Below are 12,726 nucleotides of genomic sequence, written 5' to 3'. Positions count from 1 at the left end.
TGTATTCCATTAATTCTTTTAGACTCCCATGTGTGTATCCTATTCATCTTCCAATTAGATTCCATTCCCAAGTTCTGCAGATTTACAATACAGCATCCTGACAATGTTTTGATGCCTGGTACAGTTTTTAATAAGTGGGTAGATAGATGGAAGGAAGTAAGTTTGTTTGATTTAACAGAAAACAGTAAGAAATTTTCAAAAGGGGAGAGGGGTGCTATACATAATGACTTCCTTCCAAAGTAGTTGGTATGGAAAAGAGGGAAAGAGTAACTTTGCAGTGGAGCACCCTGACAAATACTACCTCGGCCAGGTAACCAAGCTTGACACCAATAGTGATAAGTCATGTTGATAGTATGTACCTTTTGTATAAGTGATGAGAAAGTCTTTTTGCCTTTTTGATCTTCCCCAAAACCCATAACCCCAGTCTAATCATGAGAAAGTTATCAGACAAATCCCAACGGAGGGATATGCTACAGAATACCTGACCACATTCCTCAAAAGCGCCAACGTCATCAAAAATAAGAAAACTCTGAGGAAATGTCACAGCCAAAAGGAGTCTAAGGAAACATGGCAACCCAATGTAATGTGGTGTCCTGGATGTGATCCTGGAACAGAAAAAGAACATTAGCTAAAAACGAAGAAAACTGGAATAAAGTGTTGACTTTAATTAGTCAAATTGTATTATGCTTTGTATTTCTGTTGTGTTATAGAAATGATTAATAGACATTAAAAAAATCAAGATATAAAGTCATAGTGGTGGCTCAGCAGAAGCTGGGTGGTTAAAAGATTTGTGGTGTTTAAGCCTGAAGAAAGACTGGGCACATGCAAAGTGGTGTGGCAGTGGTTTCCATTTCAAAACACTTTCAGGGCCTCTTGATCTAACTTTTGGTTTCTTTCATTTCTTTTTACTTTTTTTTTTTTAAACCTGGAGGAACCACAAATTGTTACAGATGAAATACAAACTTTTTTTTCTAACCATGAAAAGTACTGTTCTCCTTCTCTGAGATCATACATGTAGCTGGGAGGGGAGGCATATGCAAAGTTCCCAGACCTCTACCTGTGCTTCCCATGCCAGTTGCAGTGTGTAGAGGCGGCGGATACTGTGGTTCAAATTTTAGGGGTCATCCAGAACATCAGAAGCCCCAACATTTTGTTCTTTCACATACAGTGTTGTAATTCATTTATCTTCTGACCTTGAAGTCCATGATGAGTTTTCATTGTTCTTTTAAACTTTCCTAAGTTCTCAGTGTTTCCGTCTACTTCAAACATTCCTTCACTCTAATGTTACTACTGTGGAGGGTAGGCAGGAGCTTGTGGATGTATGGGTGGTGCTCATATAAGACAGTCCAGGATGCCCAATGCTGTTTCCTTTGGTCTCTTGACAATGTGGAGATTGAAGGTCTAGAGCCTAGAAACTGGCACTTCATGGTGCACAGAGATGGATTCCCTCCTCTGGGCCTCATGACTGCCTCAGTGCTGTAGCTGTTCATTTTGCTTCCCTTTAACAATTGAGGAAACTCAAGGCCATGTGAAGGGAAGTGACTTGTCTAAACTTCCACAGCTGGGAAGATGGCAGAGACTAGACTGGAGCCCAAAGCTGAGTGGAATCAATGCTTGCCTCGTGCTTTGGAGGTGACTTGGGGTCCAACACCCCAGGAAGCACTTGCAGTGTCCAGCTAAAGGCTTCATGGCATCTGTGGTAGGATGCCCATGGAGGCACTGCCGGGAATTCTTCCCATTGTCCTATAAAATCAAAGTCCTGGGTCACTGCATGGAGGCATTCCACAAGGTGGTGAGCGTGCATGTGTGTGTAGGCACATACACACACATGCACGCTCACCACCTTGTGAACTGGTTTTCCACCTCTGAATGACATGGAGATAAGAAATTTCTTACTTTCCTCTTTGACCCTAGTCTGAGGAGACATTAGGAGGGTATAGGAGAGCAAATTCTCTGTCTGACTGGCAGCTACTACTTAGCTCCAGGCAAGGGATGCCATGGAGAAATGTGGACCCAGATTTGCCAATTCTGGTAATATTTCAAAATAATCTAGAAATCCATTTTTTAAATGTGAAATTTACAAATTTTAAATCTTGGCAAAAATGATCTTTTAGTATTGTTTTGTAAACACAGTTTGGACTAAAAAACACGTATCTCTAGGCATCTGGGTTTATAACATTAAATTCCCTCTTTTGCTTTCTTTCTTACTGGCAGTGAGTGCAAATAATTCATTTAGAAAGCATAAAAGCACCTAGATTCTTCAATAAAAGCAGACTGTCTTCAACGAAGAGAAAGAAACTCACAGAAAGTATCTAAAGAAACAATTTTAAAAAATTAGATAATACTACTGAATTTCAGGAGAAAAAAATATTTTTGTTTGACTAGAGCTAATTAAAGCTGTTTTCAGTGAGATCTTAATTTCAAGAAAACTGCTTTTCATGACTTTTTAAGATCTATGTAGGATTACAAAATTATGTTTGTTTGAGAAGAGTTACAGGGGGCAAAAATCTATCCTTAGATCCTGAAGACTTCTTCATAATTTGAGAAATTGTTGCTGTTGATTATTTTTGTAGATGGAGGGGTGCCATCTAATGGTGGTTTAAGAAATCTTAGTTAAACATGTGATCCTTATTTTTTAAAGGACCTAAAAGACAAGAGGTATCTTACTATTTGACAGAGATACTGTCACATACTCAGATTTATAACCTATATGAGCAAACTTTGACTTATTTTATTGCTTCTAAATTGGCCTCAAAGGATTTAGATTAGTGAGATTTTCATTTTGTGCTTTGCAAATGTGGGAGAGAGAAAGCACAATTGAAACCCATAATCTTCTAGACCTCCACAGAGCTCTGGAATTAAAGCTTCTCTACACTGTTCTTCCTGTTTCCATGGTGGGCATATGTAGTCCAAATATAAACAGCTCGAATGGCTTTTGTGATCTGTTTCTTGATGACTCATGCAAACGGGAGTACATGAGCTCATGGAAAATGTCAAGCTTAAATATTCTAGAAAGAAGATAGAAATCAGAAGTTCAGTTACATGAGTTAAAAGACTTTATGTAACCCCAGCACTCTGGGAGGTCGAGGCGGGCAGATGATGAGGTCAAGAGATCGAGACCATCCTGGCCAACATGGTGAAACCTCTCTACTAAAAATAGAAAAATTAGCTGGGCGTGGTGGCATGTGCCTGTAGTCCCAGCTACTCAGGAGGCTGAGGCAGGAGAATTGCTTGAACCCGGGAGGCGGAGGTTGCAGTGAGCCAAGATCGCGCCACTGCACTCCACCCTGGTGATAGAGAGAGACTATGTCTCAAAAATAAATAAATAAATAAATATAAAACAACTTTATGTATTAGATCAAATATTTACTTGCCGTGTTTCTGTTATGTAAAATGTTACTTTTCCCGGAAGTATTTATCTATACTGCATTATTGTTCATGGAAATGGCCATTGTAGAATCAGTCTTATGTATGTACCATGGCAATTTGTGATATCATGGTTACTTTTCTGGAAATAATTATTGTGTTTGGGTAAATTTTTTGAAAGTTTACAAGCGTAACTCTCACACAAATATAAAATGAACGTGTCAAGATTTTATTCAACCCATTAGTTAGTGAGGAAACTAATAGAGTGTTAATACTGGTGCAAAAAGCATTTTTGGAACAAAGTATTTACAAGAAAATTAATAAAGAAATGTTAAGGTAAGGTTTCTGGGTGAGATGTAAAACTGGTTAACATCCTACTGGGAAATAAAGCTGTAACCTATGGATTATATGTTTCACTGTACAAAAATTACTTGCACTTTTCAGCCAAGTAAAAGGATGATGGAAAAAAAAAAGAAAAGAAAAGAACTTGCACTTTTATAGGACAAATTTTTCCAAATTTACGTGTGGCTTCACTAAGTCTGAGATCTTTTATCAATGGTAAACAATTGTTGATTTAACTAAGTGTGTTTTATTGAGTGGGTCTGTGCCTTGTATGATCATTAAAAGCATAGTCCACACACTACTTTTTGGCTTGTATTCAAGTTTGGGATACCTTTTTTAAAAAAAAAATCAGACGTGAGCCTCATGTCTGTGTCTATGCCATTGTCAGAGTAAAATAACTGTGTTTGAATCTGACAAAACTAAATAAGGCAAGGGAGGATGAAGAGAGCCTCTTGCTTTCTTTTTCTATGCCATGCTTTTCCTACCTTCTCATTACTCTAAGGAGGTAGGTTAATCTATTTCTTTACTTGTTTTTTCATTAAATAAGCATGTCTTGAGGGTCATTGTATACCAGTGACTGTACTAGGTGGTGGACAGGTAAAACTGTTCAAGATGGGCAAGGTCATTGTCCTGCAGGTGTTTTTATTCTAAGGAGAGAAACACAATAAATGCAAATTGCGACAACTGCAAAGAAGGAAACAAAAGGGCATTGTTTAAAAGAGGAATATTAGGCTTCCAGGTAGACATTCGTGTTGGGAATTTATTTATTGTCTCAGCTACACACCATAATTATTATAGAACTCATCAATAAAATGGCAGTTTCCATTGACTTTCACTACACCTATCCATTCATTCTCCAGGGAAGGGTAGACACAATTACGGTAACTTGCACTTTCCTAGACCACATGTTGTCAAACGTACATCAATCAAAAGTGGTTGCCCTCTACACCTGGGGGGCAGCAGACATGCTGGTATCCCCCTTTATATCATCCTGGATTTCCTTTGATGCTTTGGTGTGTTTGACTCTTGATTGCTGATCCTATATTTTCTTCTTTCTTAGTTTACTTGGTTTATTCCCTTGTTTAGATGGAGAACGCCCTACAGTAACATCTTGAGAAAGGGTATGTAGAGACAAAAGTTTTAGGTCTTGTATATTAGGAATTATTATGATTATCCTTCCACTTAACTAATAGTTTCATTGGGTAGAGAATTTTAACTATTAACTTCAGATAGTTACCTTTAATATAGCACTTTACAGAAAAGGGTTTTCAAATAATTAGATAAATCTGCAAGGACAAAAGGAAGGCGAGAGGAAACAATTGCAACTCAGTTTTGGAGCCAGAAGGCAGATGGATGGGTAGTGATTCTCTTAGCAGACCCAAGAAAGCTTAGCAGTAAGGTAGGAGGCTGAGAAATAGCCAAATTTATACAGAATAGCCACTAAAGGCACAGGAAATAATAGTATCAGGTACCTTTACAAATTTGGTGGTGAGTGAGCAACTAGATGAGGAGAAAACTGCTCCAGGAGATCCATAAAATCATCATCCCTTCCATCCTGTGCTGCTGCTGACCCCCTGCTTACCCCTTCAAATCTGGTGTTCATTCTCCAGGAAAGGTAAAACAGGATCTCTTGAATGATGATGTGAGCCGTGTTTGTGGGTTAGGATTCCTAAATAAAACAGGGGATTAAGTGACCATATGATGACCGAATTCAGAGACTCCAGTTTTTTACCCCCTTCTACTGGGTCACAGATGTCTTGGTAATTATATCTGTACCCTTTAGATGGGAGAATGGAAGATTCTTCTTTGGGGAAACTGATCAGTGTAAGAGTAAAGTTTTTTTCTGGGGATACTAAAATTGGGACTTTCTAATAAGTGGTTCACTCGTTCACCTAAAGTTGACAAGCCACATCCTTCTACACATGCTCAGAACTTTCAAGTATTATTTTGGTCTCTTATCCTTGATCATATGAAGATATGAAGATCCATATATTCAGAGCATCCAGTCATCAGTTTAGTCTCATAATTTTAAGTATATACAGATGATGAAGAATTACCAGATATAGAAGGTAGATTCCAGAATAAATAACAAATTATTTTTGTTAATTTAGAAGTAATAAAGAATACAAAGAGGGAAGATTTTTTTTAAATCAGCATTTTCTAAGATATTTTACAAAATCATTGGATTAATGGAAAAATAACAGGATACTGTTAAATTCTTAGAAATTGAAAAAGATAGCAGAAATTTAAAAATAGTAGGGTAATTGAAATTTAATGGTGAATTAAATTCTTGGAAAGCAGAGCAAAAATCAAAGAATTGGTAAATAAGATATAAGGAATAAGTTATAAGGAAATGAGAAAAATATCCTCAGAATATCAGTGTGAAATAATAGGAGTTCTAGGAGAGAGATCAGTGAAAATGGAGTGGGGGCAGAAATCACTGTGAAATAATAAAGGAAACTTTGTCCGTCTGAAGGATATGAGTGGCACATTGAAGGGAATTTACGGAGTGTTCAGCCAAATGGACGAGAATAAACTAATTCCAAGATACATCATTCTGAAGTTTCAGAACGTTTTGCAATGAGAAGAACCTTCCAAAGGGAGGACAACATAAACAATCAGAACGGGTCACAAACACTTCAGAATCAAAACAATTTTAGATTTTTTAGTAGCAAACACTTTTTTAGTAGTTTGAAAACAATGGACTGAGGCTTTCAAAATTCTGAAAGAAAATTATTTTTACCTACAATTCTATACTCAGTTAAACCTTTAGTTAAGTGGAAGGATAATATTGTGATAATTCCTAACATACAAGACCTAAAACATTTATCTTTACATATGCTTTCTCAGGATGTGACTGGAGGGTGTTCTCCATCAAAACAAGGAAATAAACCAAATAAACTAAGGAAGAAGAAAACATGGGATTAACAAACAGAGGATCAAACACAGGAAGGGATTCAAAGAGATTCCAGGATGATAGAAACAAGGCTCCCAGGATGACTGTTGCCCATCATGTGTAGAGGGCAACCACTTTTGATTGATGTAGGTTTGACAATATGTGGTCTAGGAAAGTGCAAGTTACCATAATTGTGTCAACTATTCCCCAAGAGTGAATTGATGGGTGTAGTGAAAGTCAATGGAAACTGGCATTTTATTGATGAGATATGCAATGATGATGGTATGTATCTGAGACAATAAACATATTCCCAATACAAATGTCTACATGGAAGCCTGATGTTCCTTTGTTAACTAACATCTTAGAAAGGTGTGCTGATTTCTATAGTCTGCCTTCTGTAGGAATACTTATATGTCTGTATATATATATATATATACACACATACAAACAATCTCTTGAGAGATATAAATGAAGTTGATAACTGGGATTGACTGTGGGTAGGAGCAGCATATGGCTGGTGGAGGGTACTGTGAGGGAGGCTTATTTTTTACTGCTTATCTTTTTGTTCCTTTTAAATATTATACCACGTGCACATATAAGTTATTTAAAGATGACTAAAATAAAATATATTTCTTATAAATTAAAAATAAAAATAAATAAAGACAAATAACTAACTACAGTCTGAGTAAGAGACTATTCGTTTTATTTATTACTTTAAAAATGTTTAGCAGTTACTCTATTTGTAACATTAGAGTACTTTGCTTTTGAAAGTTGTAAATTTAAATTCTGTTTTGGTTTGGGAGAGGGCAAAGATCATTTTTTTTTGGTGGTACTTGCCAAATACAAATAAGACAGATTAAGAATTCTTAGAAGCTGAATAATTGATGATAGGAATGATGAAGCTTCTCTTGTTCCACAGGAGTAATTCTATAGTTTTAGAATGCCCCTTAGTAGATGTAATAGAATTCAAGTAATTCTAAACTTGAAAACCTTGTTCCTTTAGGATCATATTTTCAGTATTAATTACCTGGTGGTCACACCGTGGGAAGATGCTTGCTATGGCATTGACAAGGCAAAAGATGAAGCTAATAAGGTCAATGCGTTCATTCAATTCTGCACTAGTAATGTTTGTCTTTTCAGGCCCTTGTCCCATCACTCATAGATACTGTACAGTTGTTTATTCTGAAATGTAAAGAGATAGAGTTAACTTTCAAATTGAGGGAAGGTTTTTTTTAATCGAAGTTGATTAATGCAAAATTAATTGAATTATGATTTTCTTTCATTGTCTTCTATTGGGTCCTAATTCTCATTTATTTATTTTACTCTCTTCCTTATTCTACTCCGTTTCTACATAGTTATTGAGACATAGAAAAAAAGACTCTTTGACTCTTTCCTTTTCATCAGAATATGCTATATCTATTACATTTCCTAAGGTGCCCATCATTTATTTGAGACAAGATGGGAAGAAGGTACTGTCCTAGATAAACAGGATGTAGAATTTATTGCTTATAATGACACGCTGATGAATTTTATAATATTTGATGCTCTTATGGGCTAAGTAATCCAGGTAAAAAATAAAGTAGGGAAAATAGGAGTAGGTTTTTAAACAGGAACAGTGAAGCATCCTGGGAAACAGCAATAGGAATAAATTAATGTCAGACTAACGTAAAGAAGCAAGATATTGGGGTTCCTTGGTGACAGTCAGAAGGGGCTTAGCTTTTTCAGGACACTGAGTCAATATGGTACACTCTTGTCCTGCTGTGTTCTATTCTGAAGACATCCTTAGTTTGTCTAAGTGTCTTATTAGTCATTACCAGTTTTGAGGTGGAGGGGAAAATATTAGACTGTGAGTACAGATGGCGGTAATAATTGCATGGGAACAGAAGATAGCTAGCGTGGTGTCCTTTCATGAATCCTTAGAGAAGAATAATACTGTTGAATGTTAGAGTGGGACAGAGGGGATTTTCCACTTTGTTTATCCTAATATGAGTTTGCAGTATCACAAACTGGAGATTGGCGGATAAATATTGATGTTGAAAGTGACGGAAAACCCAACCCAAGCCAGCTAGAGCACAAAATGTAGTTCATTGTCTCAGTAACTGAAAACTCTAGGATAAAGCTGGATTCAAGAGATGAAGCTTGATTATCAAAATGTGGCTCCTTTCACCCCCTTGGCTCTGTGGCTGTGTTTGTTTCATTTCCAGACTGTGGGAGAACTTGCCCCAATTATCACAATCCCAAATACAGTGGTAGAGGGAATTTCCATTCTTATGCTTAAGTGAAAGTCTCCTAATTGTGTGTTTGGTCTTCTTGGCTTTGATTGACCTGATCTGAATGGCCAACCCTATGACTCTGTTTAAGCCAGGGAACATATTTTAAGTATCTTTGTGTCCTCGATGATTGATGAGCACAGGGTGTTGCATGATGTACAGGTACACAATATACAAATGTCATGTTAAACTGTAAGCTGCTTTTCTGAAAACAACCATTTTACATTGTAAGAGCTGGTCTAATATAGTCCAGATTTTAATTCTGAAATTTTTTTGGAGCAAAATTAGGTGACTTGTTGGTGAGACTGAATATGATTACTAGAATTCAAGAATTTGAGACTTTCTGCCTGTGTGCTATCAGGACTCTATCAGAACCTCACAGTAAAATTCAGGAAATAAGAAGCAAGAAATTAAATTATGTATCATCTTAGCATGCTAAGAGATCTATTAAGAGATAAGGAATATATTGGAAGAAAGAGTTTTAATTTCTTTTGAATCATACAAAACAAAAGTGAGAGGTGGGAGGAGAACATGGATGATAGCTGGAAATGAGAGGATTTGAATATTTGAATATCATCCCATTAGAGAAAAGGAATGATGTCAGTGATGCTAAAATTATTCTTTCACAATTGCAACAGAATACAAATTATGCACATCATGATCTTAAAACATATGTTTGAAATTCATTTTATAGAGAAGTTTAAAAATAAGTGGTCTGATGGGGCATGAAAAAATTTTGTTAAATCTAGTAAGAGAAAAAAATGACCTAAAATAGATTTAAGACTTATGTGCTGCGTCAATTACTAATGCCTTGTCTTCTGAGTTTAATTTAAAAAAAGGGAATTCCAAAGACTAGATTTTTAGTGTGATAGAGGAAAGTGTACCTAGCTACTCTAAAAAATAAACTATTCAGCATTTGTGTAATTATGCCTGTCTTCTAATGGGAACTTCATTTTCAAAGCTTTTTTTAATCTTTAAATTCTATTGAATGCCAACTTTGCCCGAACAACTTTTCATACAGTGTGAAAAGATGAAAGCAAAGGAGATGCAATTATCAATGATGTCACAGAATTTGAGGCATTTCCAATCATGCCTGTGTGCTCATTTTGCATAATCTCAAAACTCACTGATGTGGACCAATTTAAAATGAATTTACTGACTTAAACACAGGATCTTGGAGCTCTAATTGCCTGGGAAACTGTAAGAATGCAGCATTTGAGCTCATTGGTCCTGACATAAAAAGATGCTGTTAAATATTTAAAGTAGTCAAGAGAGCTGTAGTGTCATTTAAATAAATGTAATGTTTATTAGAATAATAAAGTGAAACTTTCAGGAGATTCATAATTATGCAGTCTTATGGGAGTTTTGGTTATTGTGCATGAGCTTGAAATATCTGAATGCTTGGAAACGTAGCATAAATGATCTATCATATTATTCAAGGTGGTGATGTGTGATTTGTTGAATAAAATGTAAATGGCAGTATAGTGTTGTTATTGGGTAGAGAGTTTAGAGTTAGCCTCCAAAGCCTACATAGCCACTTAACTGAATAATATTGCATATGTTGACTAACCCATCTCTGCTTTAGTTTTCTCAGCTATAAAATGGACTAATGCTATTCTCACCTTCTTCATAGAGATATTGTAAGGATTAAATGTGTTGATGTATATAAAGTACCTTAAAACAGTGCTATATAAGCATTTGCTGTTATGATCACCCTGTAAAAGTCATTACAGTTTTTCTTCAGAATGCACAAAATCTTAAAATGCAATATCAGAATATGAAAAAACATATGAGGAAGTTCGCACATATTGCATTGGAAAGTTCAGTAGTTAACTCGTAACTACAAATGTGGCCTTTTGTATCTTCACTCCAAGACACACTTCTAACACGATTCCTCACACTCTAGGACAGTAATTCTCGAAGTGAATTATACCAAGGATCAGTTGCATCAGAATTAATAGGGCTACTTGTTAAATGCATATTCCTGGCCTCACTCTAGACTTACTGGATGAGAATTTTTGAGAGTGAGAATTAGTATTTTAACAAATGCCTGAGGTGATCCTTCTGCAGGACAGATTTTGAGAACTGTTCTTACTTGTTGGTGATTCCCTCTACTCATGCTGTAATGTCACTTTCACTCTGTCTCACATTGCACTTCAGATGTCTTATTTCTCTCAGTTCATGGTTCTATCACATCTCCTGTTCAAGGACTTCAGATTTTTCTTTCAAAATCACAGTAGACTGTAGTTGATCTTTTTCTTTCACATCCAAAGCCTAGGTTACTACCTTCTCCCTCTTCCATTTTGTGCTCTCTTCATTGTACCTTGTTCATTTCCTTCCCACTATTTGTCCTAAGTGGGGTGTGAAGTCATTTTGGCTTTAGAATTCCATAAAAGACCTTCAGTTGGCTTTGATTTAGCTCAGAACTGCTCCCCCTTTCCTGTCTCACACATGCTTTGCTTTTGCCCTTCCATTTCTCTCATCTTTTTCGTTTCCTTGCTTTCCATGAACATTCCTAGGTTAGAAGACAGGGAAGAGTTTGCAGCTGGTCAAGGAAAACTCTTCTTCAGATTTCATTGGTCTTCTGGCAGGTTTGCCTGGAGAGAAGGGACAGGTACAAAAGAAGACCCAATCCTTCAGCATCTCTGTCCCTGTTAGCTTATATCCCTTTCCTGGACTCCATTTGAACTCGGTATCCCTGTCTGGATTTTGCAGTCAGAAGTGTGTGAGACATCATTGAGCAGTCTCAGACTGCGTTGTCTGTGTATACTTAACGGAGAACATTGCATTTAAATCCTAAAATATATCAGGAACTCATGTATTTGGTGTGTCTAAGTATAAAGCCATGTGTAGCCAAGTGGAAACACCACATACGAGAAAATTGTATTACTTCTTGGCCAAGGTAAAGATTAATAGGAAGCATTTTGGCTCATAGAGTATGTAATGCAGCTCTCCTTTAAAACACGTGAACTTTTTATGTTCGTGTGACTGATCACATAGATCTATTGGAATCTTAATGATCCCTGAGGGAAATTGTTCACGTTTTTAGAGGTACATCTACATTACAAAACAGCAGCACTTTCAGGAGACCACTGCACTGTTGTGCTTTTGAAAGCACTTGAATCCCAGAGTGCTGAAAGTAGGAACAATATTGATGACTCATAAACGCGTATTGTAGTAAAAAAAAGAAAGTAGATGTCATGGAAAAAAAGAAAATATACACTTTGGCAAATTTGCTTATTTTAAAGCAACATGGACATTTTCTTAGACGTGGTCTTAGTGTTTTAGCTAGTAAAATGAAAGAAATTTAAGTCCTGGAAATTTATCCCTTCTTTGAAAGGATTAGAATTTCTTTGCAATAACTAAGAATTTAAAAAATTCTCAAAGAAGACAAGTTTAAGGAAAAAGTAGACACAAACCAAGAAATCAACTTATTGCTAAAAATTTGGCTTCAACTGTTTCAGTTTTGGCTGGTATTTCATAGTTTTGTTTGTGTAAATATGGGCTTTAATTAAATTTCCATGTTGCTGCTTAGGTTTTTCTTAAAGTGTGGATGTCAATAAATTTTTTACATGAACTAAATTTAATAAGTAAGTTTAACTTACAACTATTATCTTGGTATAGAAGCTAAAAAGCAAAAAGTGTTTCTGAATAGTAGAAAGAGAACCATAAGAATAGAATCGTGTTTTTTTAACTTCTGTCATCACATATTTGAGTTTGATGGCTTAATAGTTGATGTATTTATGTCTTAGTTGTTTGGTAACTGTTCATACTGTGTTTATATCTATAGACAATACAATCTAATGAAAATAGATTAGATATATTTTGTGAATAATACTTTTTTCTTTTTAT

At 36.0% G+C, this 12,726-nt stretch overlaps 1 protein-coding gene across 1 annotated transcript in view; it reads left to right on the top strand.

Moving 5' to 3' along the window:
- The window catches only part of ADGRV1 (adhesion G protein-coupled receptor V1), a 597,511-nt gene that overhangs the window by 41,844 nt on the left and 542,941 nt on the right, over positions 1-12,726 (top strand). The gene's annotated exons all lie outside the window — the stretch shown is intronic.

The sequence above is a fragment of the Hylobates moloch genome, unplaced genomic scaffold (assembly GCF_009828535.3).
Source record: "Hylobates moloch isolate HMO894 unplaced genomic scaffold, HMol_V3 SCAFFOLD_6, whole genome shotgun sequence".
NCBI classification, from domain to species: domain Eukaryota; kingdom Metazoa; phylum Chordata; class Mammalia; order Primates; family Hylobatidae; genus Hylobates; species Hylobates moloch.
The sequence above is the reverse complement of the archived record's forward strand: the minus strand, read 5'-3'. Positions and strand labels throughout refer to the sequence as shown.